General features: G+C 41.0%; 1 protein-coding gene across 4 annotated transcripts in view; it reads right to left on the reverse strand.

Moving 5' to 3' along the window:
• Nucleotides 1-11783, reverse strand: part of banp (BTG3 associated nuclear protein) — a 186382-nt gene extending 174599 nt beyond the window's left edge. For 3 of the 4 annotated variants that reach the window (XM_084334450.1, XM_084334448.1, XM_084334451.1), the window contains exon 1: nucleotides 11677-11783. The gene's annotated coding sequence lies outside the window, so the exon portion shown is untranslated. Of the gene's footprint in view, nucleotides 1-11613 lie in introns of all 4 variants that reach the window. The other variant, XM_084334449.1, reaches the window with a different exon arrangement.
• Nucleotides 11784-13327: the final 1544 nt, after the last annotated feature.

Here is a 13327-nt window from a genome sequence, read left to right on the forward strand (position 1 = left end):
GAACGTTAACAGTAGGCTACCGGGTAGCCGCTAAAACGCGAATCAGTTGACTGTATCACTTTCTGTAGCTAGCCTAGCACGCTAGTTAACTTTCTCGGCTCGTCTGCAGTCAGCCGCCAGAGGCGAAAATGTGTGACAAACGAAAAGGAGATGACGGCAGCTCATCTGCAAAAAAAGTTAGGACCTACAGCAATCGCAAAAATTACATCACCATGGGCTTCACTGAGGGACCAGACAAACGACCTGAGTGTGTGATTTGTGGAGAAAAGTTGGCAAACTCGAGCCTGAAGCCCAGCAAGCTGAAGAGACATCAGGCGTCTAAGCACCCAGAAACCGTTGGGAAGGATCCAGACTTTTTTCGGAGGAAAGAACAGTCTCTCAAGGCGAACAAGCCTGTTGATGTTAGAGTAGCGTGGAGCAGGGGTGGCAGTGATTTACAGAAGGCTACCGAAGTCCGAAGCCTCCTTTGAGTGTTCGCTTTTAATTGCAAAAGCAAAGAAACCGCACAATATTGGCGAGCAGCTCATCAAACCAGCCTGCATCAAAATGGTTTAGAAACTGTGCGGCCCACAGGTGGCGGATAAACTAAAATCAGTACCACTCTCGAACAATGTAGTGAAAGACCGAATTGATAAGATGTCAAGTGATTGCGAGCAGCAGCTGTCAGAAAAGCTTAGAAAGGGTCCATTTGCCATGAAACTACAACTGTCGCAGACGAGGCTGTGCTCATCGTTTATGTGCAATATATCGAAAATGAGGATCTGAAGCAGGACATTCTCATGTCAGTCAACCTTACTACCACCACTCGAGGTGAGGATATTTTTACTGCAGTGGATTCTTACTTCATTCAACATAAATGCAAACCGTTCACCATTAGGGCCTGATTTGAGAGGATGAATACAGGATTTGAATATTGGCCAAAATTTTGAAATACATATGGTGCAAGATTAGATTTGTTGATTGAAGGCACAAGTCAAAGAAGCATAGTGGGTCTAATTATGATGCATATGCCTGTGTATAAGCAGTTTGTTATTAAAATGAAAAAAAAAAAGTATTTTATGGTATCTTATTAGGAGGGGGTCCGCGAATTTCATCAGAGATGTTTGGGGGTCCCTGGGGGGAAAAAGGTTGGTAACCACTGCTCTAAGGTATTAGCCATCAGATTACAAAAGCATATGACGTCTTTAGTTCACCCGGACCAAACTGGCTTCATAGGAGGCCGCCTGATCACTGAAAACATAAGACGAATACTGCACGTACTTGATGCCGACAAGGAGGACACCATACCTAAGGCGATGCTGTCCCTGGATGCTATGAAAGCCTTTGACAGGCTGGAATGGTCGTATCTATGGGCAGTACTAGAAAGGATGGGGTTAGGAAAAGGATTCATAGATATGATTAAAGTATTATACAAAGACCCATCGGCCATGATTACAACAGGCACAATCATCTCCAAAATCTTTCCTGTATCACGCTCTGCCAGACAGGGTTGCCCTCTTAGTCCCGGACTGTTCAATCTATCATTAGAGCCTTTAGCACAATATATAAGACAATCCCAATCCATAGAACCAATCGTAATCAAGGGCACACAACAAAAAATTTGTTTATATGCGGACGATGTAATATTGTTCATGCAAAACCCCAACACCACATTGCCTCATCTGCTCAAGTTGATTGAGGACTGGTGATTTATCGGGATTTAAGATAAATTGGCCGAAGTCGGCTTTCCTTCCACTTAACACCCCTGCAAAAAAAGATACAACCCTCCCAGGAGAGATACCGATGGTAAAACATTTCAGATGCTTGGGAGTGGAAATATTCCCCACCATAAGACAAACGGTGAAGCACAACTACACAAAAATCCAAAACAAAATCAAAGACGACCTTGATAGATGGGCAAAACTTAAAAACACAGTACAAGCACGGATATCAATAGTTAAGATGGATGTACTACCTAGAATCAACTTCTTCAGTTCAATGCTACCGTTACCCCCTCCAGAGGGTTACTGGAAAAGATTACACTCCTCCACATACAAATTTATTTGGAATAACAAACCACCACGTATAAAAAGATCCACCGCACAGAGAAATAAAGCAGATGGTGGCATGGCATTTCCAGATTTTTTCCTATATTTTAAGGCGTACACATTAAGTCCATTGACAACATGGTTTGACCCCCAAGCATTAGTATCCTGGAGAAAATTAGAAGAAAACATAGTAGCCCCACATAGACTGAAGGACATAGCATACACTAAACTACCAATCAAGTACTGTGAACGAAAATTTGGCCCCATAATTACTCATGCGATCCGGATATGGCGTGAATCACAAAAAAAAAATCCTAACCCACAAAAATGGCACAATCATACTCCCTTATTCAATAACAATGCACTCTTAATTGAAAAACGACCTATAAGATTCCCTATATGGGAAGAGCAAGGCATACACTCATTAGGGGATGTTTTTAACAAACAGGGTTTTTGTAGTGATAAAGAAATACGCAAAAAAATGTATCTCACCAAGTCCACATGGCTTTTTTACAAACAGTTAGAGCTATGTTTGAAGTCTCACGGTGTTCCATTAGACAGACCAATTGAACACCACAGATACCACAAATTCTTCTACGAAAGAGAGACATCGAGAGGTTTTGTTTCAGAATTTTATCATCAATTACTAACGTCCTCGTATGAAACCCTCCAACTAGACTCTGTCTGGAGGAGGGATATACCAGACCTGGAAAATGACTTTGATTGGCAAGGAGCCTGGGCAAATGTCCGACTTACATCAAGGAACCCGGATCATCAACAAATCAATCTTAACTATATTCACAGGACATACTTGACTCCTATAAGACTGTGCCGAATGGGGCTTAAACAAGACTCCAAATGCTCCCAATGTACAAATGGGGACGAAGGGACATTTATGCACATGTATTGGGACTGCTCACCAGTTAAGGCATTCTGGAAAGATGTGACCCAACAAATATCAAAACTAGTATCTTGGAATACTACACCCCTCTGTATTACTATTGAATGTTTTTGAGTTTGCAGTGAATCCACAGCTAAAGAGATTGGTTTTATCAGGTATCACAGTAGCTAAAAAGCTGATCGCATCACGCTGGTTTCAACCGGAAAGAATGTGCCGTAAAGTTTGGTTTCTTACATATCTCGATGTAATTTACCAAGAAATATCTACAGCAAGAATTCTGGGTCTCAATGAATCCAAAATGTCAATGTGGTTAGAAGTGGTGGAGAGAATAAAAGCTAGCTTATAATGGTAGTGTCTGGTTAGGTGCGAGGGATAGTGGAGGTACTTCTCAAGGTGGGGTCCGGGAGGGGGGGGTTCGAGCTGGAGCATATGTGTGTAGGTTTTTTAGATAACAGGTATTAGGGGTATATCTTATATAAGACAACTATCTAAAATGTGATCTCATTGGATGTGCCCTGACAATTAATGCTTGTATATCTTATCGTGTGTTGTCATGTTTGTTTATATGTTTGTTTAAAAAATAATAAAAAAATAAAATACAAAGTATAATTATATAATATATATATTTTATAAAAAAAAAATTATATAAAATACAAAGAAAAATTAATCAAAAACGATCAATATCTCAGCACCCCCACTTCCTGCGGACTTCCCGCGGCCCTGCTGTCGTGGGGCAGCAAATTGGAAGGTTTGACTAAAGGAAGTGTTAACACAGGGAACATCTAGCGAGATATGGTGAGCAGCTCTGGTGTCATAGGGAGTAGATGACAGGTGTATGAAATAAGGAGGGGTCAAACCAAGGAGGGTTTTGTAAATGAGTGTAAGGCAATGGATTTCCTGTTGAGTGTAACGATGGCCAATTTACAGATGTGTATAAGTCACAGTGATGTGTTGAAAAGGCTCCCCATATAAGCACATATTCTACACTTCAACCCTGAAAAATGCTGTGCGTGTTATATAGCTATGTTTCTCTACAATTGCAAATGCTAAAAAAGTTACAACAAATCACATTAATGTGACATAATTTGTTTTCTGTACCTCCGTATCTGGTTCTACATTATTTTGTCAGACGCATGCGTAGGTAGCGTGGTGGGTCTGCACTGTTTGGTGCTTGTTAAACCTATCCTCATAGTAATCTTACCTAATAATTAATAAATATATTTTATTTGTAGAGGCGCTTTATAATTGTGGAACAAATCTCAAAGCGCTACAGTGTAAAATAACATAAAACTAGTAAGGAGTAAAAAGAACATGGAATGTGAAGGGCTAAAACTAGTAAAAGAGTAAAGAACATAAAATAAGAAGGGCTAAAACTAATAAAAGAACATAAAATGTGTGGAGCTAAAATTAGATAGAAATCAACAGCTCTATTAAAAAGTACCCAAACAACTGCCTCTTTGAACTGCTGCGGTCAGGCACGCGCTACCGGAGTCTCATGGCCAGTACAGAGACTCAGAAGGAGCTTCTATCCCCAGGCCATCAGGATGCTCAATGACTATGTAACACACCATCATCCCATCCATCTACACTCATTGCACACACATACACACACTCACTTTAAACAAACACTCACCTTAACACTCACTTTAGACACTTTAGCACTACATTATATTTATCTATTTATTAAAGAGATTTGCACTACATTCATACCTCATTTGCATTTGCACCTTGCCTTAAGTTTTTGTACCTCATTGTCTGCATTTTTACTCACTGTACTTAGATTGTACTTTAGCTTGTATATGTATTGTATTATTGTGTAGTGTAGTGTTATTCCTCTTTTACTACTTTTTTACTGTATGAAGCATTCTCAGGGGCTCATACAGAACCAAGCATTTCACTGTAGAGTACACAGGGATGGGTACCGTTCACATTTGAACCGATACAGTACCGGTACCTGTGAATCGATACCGGTACCCAACGGTACCTTTTTTCGGTACTTTAGTCTCTAAAAATGTAATCTACCTACCTCAGTTGTAAAAAAAATCCAAACTTCAAATAACCACACTTTCGACCGTTTTCGGCTTGCCATTGCCCCGACTGCTTTGTTGTTGAATCAAGTCAAATCCTAGGTAAGCGTATATTGTGCGTGTGAACGTTGACATGGAAAAGAAATTATATATATATATATATATATTTTTTTTTTTTTTTTTTTTTTACAGTACCGACAATGGTATCTCACGTGAATCGATACTCGGTAGTATCGACGTGTTTCGGTAAGTACCTTTAAAGTTTAAAAGTACCGAATTCGGTACCCATCCCTGTGACAAATAAAAACAAACTTGAAGATGTGTTTTGAGGCCCTTTTTAAAAGCATCCACATTATGTGGTGCTCAGGTGATCAGGGAGAGCATTCCACAGACTGGGAGTGGATGAGCAGAAAGCCCAATCTCCCATGGTGCAGAGTTTGGTCCTCGGGCGCTGGAGGATTGCCTGGCCAGAGCGGAGATGTCGTGAGGAAGATTGAGGGGTGACGAGTTCTTGAGGGGTGAGTCCTGAGACCTTGAGTCACCGCTCAAGGAAACGCCCAGCTGTCTTCATCCTCCGCAGCTCGCTGGTAATATACCAGGGGGATGAGCGTGTGAAGGTGACTGTTCTAGTTTTGACAGGGGCGTGGAGATCCAGAAGACTGTTCAGGGATTCATTGTAAAAGTCCACTGACTCAGTTGCTGATGAGAGGTTGACAGAGAAGAGAAGCTGGAGGTCCAGGGTCATGGTGTCCAGGTTGATTTTTTTTAGGTTCCTGAAACGGATTTGGCACTTGGGCTTGCTGAGTGGAGACTGGAATGGCAGCTCCATTGAGATGGTCTTGTGGTCAGATACCCCCAGATCGTAAACTAGCAGGTTGTTGATGGGGCGGAGTTTGTGATGACCAGGTCGAGCGTGTGGACCTTTGTGTGTGTGGTGACCGTGACATCAATGTGTTGTGAGGTTGAGGCAGTCCAGAAGTAGCAGAAACACAGCTGCAGGGTGGCAAGAGGGCGTGTCGACGTGAATATTTATATCTCCAAGTATTATGATATTGGCAGAGGTTGTGCAGAGTGTAGTGAGGAGGTCCTGCATTTCTGGGATGAAAACAGAGTTGGGTTTAGGTGGCCGGTAGATCAGTAGTATTGTCATGAGGGGGGGGGGGTTACATTTGAATGCAAGGCATTCAAATGAGGACAGTACAGGCAAGGGCAGGGCAGTTGGAAGGGCAGTTCCAATTCCTTTCTGTGAATAACGGCTAATCCTCCACCACGAACGGTGCTGCGGGCTTTCTCCAGTATAGCTGTAGCCAGGAGGACAGACTTCGTTTAGGGCAGGGGTCGGCAACCTGCGGCCTCGAGGCCGCATGCGGCTCTTTAGCCAATCAGCTGCGGCTCCCTGGCCCAAAAGAAATTAAATTAAAAATTAAAAAAAATTAAAATTTACTTTTTTCTTTTTTCTTATTTTGGAGATCGATGTCATACTGTGACACTGAAATGAAAAAAGGTTTCATCAACTAAGATATTTAGTCAACAAAACTACAAAAGGCTTACCTGTACTATGCCTGATATGTGGTGCGAAATTTGCTAACAACGAAAAATGTACTTTTTATTTTATAGATTTTCCACAAGTAAGGGAAGGACTCTAATAAAGCTGCATAGTTCAGGGTTTTATTTCAAAGTAGGTCTACAGATGCCAGTGTTTTTTTCTCCTTTTCTGTGTTTTATTTCAAAGTAGGTCTACACATGGTAGTCTTTTTTCAAAGTGGACTACTTTTTATTTTATAAATGTTCCACAAATAAGGGAAGGACTCAAATATACCTGAATAGTTCAGGGTTTTATTTCAAAGTCGGTCTACAGACACCAGTGTTTTGTCTCCTCTTCTGTGTTTTATTTAAAAATAGGTCTACACAGCCAGTATTTTTCCCCTCTTCATAAGAGTTTGAAGTTTTCCTTTGTTATAACAGGTAAAGACAGCAATTAAAAGTCAAATTTTTTCTTTTTGTTGCTTTATAATCCCATTAATGCAACAAACTGTGTGCTATAAGTATAATAAATCGCAAATTACTTATGGGTATGTAATTGTCAGGCGTTTTATGCTAAATGTGGGGTATGCTTGGGGATACTGTATATAAAACGTTATACACTGTGTTATCTTCATTTTAAGGGTAAATAGGTTGTGCGGCTCCCTGAGCATTTTATTTTGTGGGACGGGGAACAGTGGCTCTTTTGATAGTATGAATGAATGAATGAAAACTTTATTTAACAGATTGCAGAAGGGGTACAATACAGTACGGCTCAATACACACAATTGTTAAGGGGATGCAGACCTGAGAAAGACGTTCGTCTTGTTTCCATCAGGGTCCCCCATTTTCAATTCATATAGACATTTATGACATACACAACATACATGACATTTATGGCATAGGGACATATAGGTATTTACTGATACATTTGTGACATAAACGGTATTCAAATATACAGTACCGTTACCCCTAGATCCTGACAGAGTATATACATATGATGGGGAGGGGACTGTACATTAGGAGGGGGTGGGTGGGTGGGAGAGAGATATACATACGGCGGGGAGGGAATATATACATGCGGTGGGGAGGAGACTGTCTATTAGGAGGTTGCAGACCCCTGGTTTAGGGTGAAGTAAACCTCTGGCTGGTGCCAGGTTTCAGTGAGACACATGAAGTCTATCTCCTTGTCGATAATGTGGTCTTGTATGAAATATGACTTATTATTGAGAGATTGTGTATTTAAAAGTTCTATTTTGACTTTTGATAATGTGGTGAGTCTCTGTAAGGGCCGGAGTAGGCTAAAATCCACTCCACGATTTCTAAACTCCTTCGTGAGTAGTGATCTCGCGATGCTCCCAGTGCTATCTACTGGACTCTTATCCATCCCCAGCTCACGCCTCGCATGAAAGGCGCCACCAAATAAAATGTATTATTATTTATCATGCAGTGGTCTCGCAGGGTTTCCCATGCTACTAGTGCCCGTTCTTACACAGTACCGTATATTTGTATGTCTTGTATGTCATAAATGTCTTGATGAATTGAAAATGGAGGACCCTTATGTAAACAGGACAAAAGTATTTTTCTGGTCTTCATCCTCTTAGCAGTTGTCTGTATTGAGCTGTACTGTATTGTAACCTTTCTGCAATCTGTTAATACAGTTTTCAATCAATCAATCAAAGCTGCAACAGAGCTCTGATGACGCGTCAGATCTGCAACACGGTGGCCAGCAGAACAGATCGATGGAATAGCTGGCAGGAGGGGAGTAGATGTCCAGGGGAGAAACAGGAGAGCTGAGATTCCAGATGGAGCACAGGAGGCTCAGGTTGTCGGTAGGGAGAGGGGCTGGCAGTCAGCCGGTGATCGGTAGCGAGTTTGGGCGATGGAGGAGGAAGTTCTGACAGCCGTCAGATCATTCGAAATCCGTGCAATAATCCCAAGGTAAGACATCTAAGACACTTTGAAGCAATCTAAAAGTTAGCCATGTAACTTTAGCAAAAAAAAAAAAAAAAAAGGCAGGTCAAACTTAGACACGTAGGGCGGTCAGGTGGCGTAGCGTAGATTGCGCTCATCACCAATGCAAGAGGCTGCGGTCTCGACTCCCGGAGTCAGCATTGCCTTGGCTTGGGCTGATCGCTATACTAACTCGTTTGGCTGGGTTAGGGGGAGGGAAGCCGTGGGTGGGAAACTGGTCGTTGTGGACAGCGACGCCTACAGGTCAGGTCTGGGCGCTTGCTCAGCGGAGGCAGGACTTGAGGAAGGCAGCGTGACCTCCCACGCGTTACACTTCACCAATGAGAGCCCTCGATGCCAGGTGAGAAGAGAGCCACTGGCTGTCGCCGCAAGTGTCGGAGGAAGCGTGCGGATACTTCAGGGTTCCCTTGTACAGACCAGTAGGAGAACATGCGCACAACAACCAGGTAGGGGAGGGGGGGAATTGGCACAACGACTAAATTGGGACGGGAAGAAAACAGAGACAAATCTGAGAAAGAGAGATAAAAAATAAAAAATAAAAACATAGACACGTAGGAGAAGCGGAAAACAGACGAGCGCCAGCATCCTCTCTCTAACGTTACTAAAGAGCCTGGCAAGGAGGACCAATCCTCATGGTCATCTCACCTATCCTCATGGTCATCTTACCTATCCTCATGGTCATCTCACCTATCCTCATGGTCATCTCACCTATCCTCATGGTCATCTTACCTATCCTCATGGTCATCTCGCCTATCCTCATGGTCATCTCGCCTATCCTCATGGTCATCTCACCTATCCGATTTTAAGAGGGGGCACAAGGATAGGCTTCTAAAAATCCTGAATCTTGGTGTTTATGGAAATGGTGCCATTTAGATTTTGTTTATTGTTATTCGCACTTACAAATATACATTCTGGAATAAAATAAGTAAAAAGAAGAACAGTTAAAATGTGCAGGAAAGGTCAAAAAACCCAAGGGCTTATAAGCGACCTCCCCTCTTAAACCTATATAGGATAACTACACAAAAACAATCCCTCCCGTCCCCCCCGTCCCCACATTATGCACAAACACATGTGCATATCCCTCTCTCATACACACAGATACATGAGCATTATAATAATATAATATTATTATATTATAATGTTGGGTAAAAGATTTTAAAATACTTTACACAAATACACATGGATACTATAGACTACAGGATCTGTAGTTCTTTTTTAAGCTTACTTTTAAATATATTTAAAGTGGAACATGTTTCTATTAGATTTTGTATATCATTCCACATCACTGCACCTTGATAAACAAATGAGAATTTGGCAACAGAGGTCCTACAGAAAGGAATGCGTAAGTCTTTATTTCTTCTTGTGAGATGTGCATGATAATGAGAATTAAACTCAAAATAAGTTTGAAAAAAATGTGGCAAAGATAAAGGAAGACCAATTACTTTGTACATAAGAACCCCGGTTTGATACTTGTTGACCTCATAAATTGTGAGTAGTTGCAGTTGTTTAAATAATGGTTTGGATTTAGATTTGAAAGATACTGAAGATATTGTCCAGTAAAGTAGAAGGATCTAGGTCTTATGTTCAGGGACCATGACTAGACTAAATGCATTTTAAGCATACAGTCACATGGATTTGGGTCTGTATACAAATTGTAGTAGTTCTGTTTATAAAGCAGGTCACTTATGCCAGTGGTTCTCAATCTGAGGGTCATAGAAATATATACAAATACATCGCCATATGTATAATATTTAGTACAGATGTCTTTTTCTTGTGGAAACAGGGATATTTGAAGTCTAAAGCACTCCTCTGATTATTAATCAAGTGAATGTGCCTAAAAAGGTAAACTAATATGCAGTCTTTGGTGTCAAAATGCACCATTCTGTCTCCGCTTGACCACGTAGGGTTGTGGGAGTCACATTCCTGTTTTTAATGGTCACACACCACCCACCCACCCCCTCCTAATTTACAGTCCCCCCTATGTATATACTCTGTCAGGATCTATGGGTAACAGTACTGTATATTTGCATATCGTATATGTCACAAATGTAACAGTACTAAATAGTTGTATGTCATGTATGTCCATATGCCATAAATGTCATGTATGTTGTGTGTCATAAATGTCACTATGAATTGAAAATGGGGGACCCTGATGTAAACAAGACAAACGTCTTTCTTTGGTCTGCATCCCCTTAACAATTGTGTGTATTGAGCCGTACTGTATTTTACCCATTCTGCAATATAAAGTGTTCATTCATTCATCAAGCCTCATGACGCAGTTACCGTCATCACACAGAAGGGGGCACTCCTCACCCAGATGTCTCTGTGCGTGTCCCCTCAAGAGACGTAGGAAAGTAATGTCCCTGCAAGAGTTTCTCGCGAAAAATAATGCACAATTTTGAAACCATGGTAACAAAACCATAGCTAATGAGCTACAGAAGATTTAAAATATGCCTGAATATGGGGAGAGCCTGGTCAACATAATGTCAGTTCAACTTGATTGATTGAATTGATTGAAAACTTTATTGATTGCAGAATGGGTACAGTACAGTACAGTTCAATACATACAATTGTTAAGGGGATGCAGACCAGAGAAAGACTTTCGTCTTGTTTACATCTTGTACATAATTGTATCTCACTGAGGACAAAACTGATTAAATCTCATAAAACTAACAGTATAACCAGAGACCGTAGAAATATCGTTATCAGACTAACTAAAGTCATGTTCTAGGTTCTATAATAAATGCGGTCAGCCTGGCTAGCATGATAGTGAACGTAATGCTAGGTGGCTAACGTCTGCTAGTACAAATCATACGAATCCACGTTAAGGTTAACATTAGCTAAGCTAAAGTAATGGGGGTATGTCCGATATGACTTACTAAGTCACCAATATTTATACAAAATAAAATTGTACTCCCAACATTGGCCAGCTAGCTCAAGACTGCAAACTACAGTAGCCACCGCGGGTCGCTCCTCACGCAAACTCAGCTCGGACTCTACAACGTTAGTGGATTAGCTCGCCTGCTAACTGGCTAAAGCTAACTGGCTCAAGCAAAGCAAAAAAGCAATATTATCTAGCTAGCTTGCTAGGCCTCGTTGTCGCAGAATGTTGTGATCTCGTAAGTCGTGTGTAACGATATTGATAGAAATATGATTCATGTACCATCCATCTGCTCCACTCCTGGCACACACGACATGTGTACCGTGTTAGATTGGGTTATATTACCGTGTGAAGGATGAATTCTCGTGTTGTTTGTAGGGATTTCGATAACGGCGTCGTTCCTCGCGAGAGAAAAAGCCTCCTGCTCCCCTTCAGTGTCTCCGCTTCACAGTGCTGCTGCAGGAGAGGGGGAGCGACACACACACACACGCACACACAGACACACACGCACACACACACACACACATAACATGGACAGTCACAATAAAACTACTTTGTATTATTATTTACTGCATGCAAAGAGAGTTTTCCCCCTGATAGATAACGTATTTCGCTCTAAATTATGATGGCCAAATGTATGAGACGCCTAGCTAGCTATTAGTTTATTGTACTTTTTGTTTAATCATGTATTGTTTGATCGGGGCGTAGATGAACACTAATACTGTGTATCCTAATCAGAGCATTGTAACGTTATTTCTCTCAGAACCAGATGACCTTTAACGTTGCTGAGCAAAAAAGTTACGAGCCAGCCAGGAGTCGAACCTAGAATCTTCTGATCCGTAGTCAGACGCGTTATCCATTGCGCCACTGGCCCGATAAATTAAAGGGGTAATACAAATATTTATATAGTTAGGCATAATGTATACAAAGTCATACAGTATGATTGCTAGTACAATACAGTACAGCTCAATACACACAATTGTTAAGAGGATGCAGACCAGAGAAAGACTTTCGTCTTGTTTACATCAGGGTCCCCCATTTTCAATTCATCAGGAAAAGGAAAATCAGATAAATTCTGGATATTAAGAAGCGCCCCAGCAAACATGCAATGTCAGTCCAGAACCACTTGTATACGTCCGGTGAACGTTCCATACGGGTTCTATATCTTGGCGTCTGACTAGGAACACTTTTGTATATGTCTGGATGTGCAAAACAGGTTCAACATCTGGACGTCTGGCTAGGGCCCCTCTTGGTGTGGATGTGCAAAACAGGTTCAATATATTGTCTAGGCAGGACGCCCCACTAGGACCCCATTTGGAGGTCCACAGGCATCCAAGACAGGTTGGATATTTGCACGTCTGGCCTGGACCTCTTTTCGAGGTCTACGCTTCCAGGACAGGTTCGATATGAGAAATGTGTCATTTGGAATAGTGCTATTATGAAATGCAAGAAGTATTTGACAAAAGTAACGTGAAAATACACCAGAAAAATAAATATACTCACATTATTATGAAAACAGCTAACATAATAAGTTGATATCAATGTTGTGATAAAAATGATCAAATTATTTCAAATTGTATTTCATAATTTACATTCATTCAAACCTTTATTTAAAACTCGAAGAACCATTGAGGTTGACCTAATTACCCAATTATGTCGAGTGTACAGACAAGTTGAAATAAAAGGGACAGACACAGATGAAAATTAAGAAAAATCTGTTAAAATATCTACACATTAAAGCAGGATGGTTTGGGTTTTAAACTGTCAATAGCTTAGGAGAATATTGATTTATTTTTGTGTGTTGAAGACCATTCCAAGAATTTGGAGCACTAAAATAAAAGGCTTACGTTCCAAATTCAGACCATGCTCTGGGGACCTTAAGCATAAGCCAGTCATTTGAGCTAGTTAGATTGGGTTCGAAGCTCCAATCCAGTCATCATGATGTAAGGTGGTTTCCAATAAAGGCTTTATAGATAAACAAACAAATACCAATGTT

Source organism: Notolepis coatsorum (assembly GCF_963971535.1).
Source record: "Notolepis coatsorum genome assembly, chromosome: 18".
In the NCBI taxonomy this organism is placed as follows: domain Eukaryota; kingdom Metazoa; phylum Chordata; class Actinopteri; order Aulopiformes; family Paralepididae; genus Notolepis; species Notolepis coatsorum.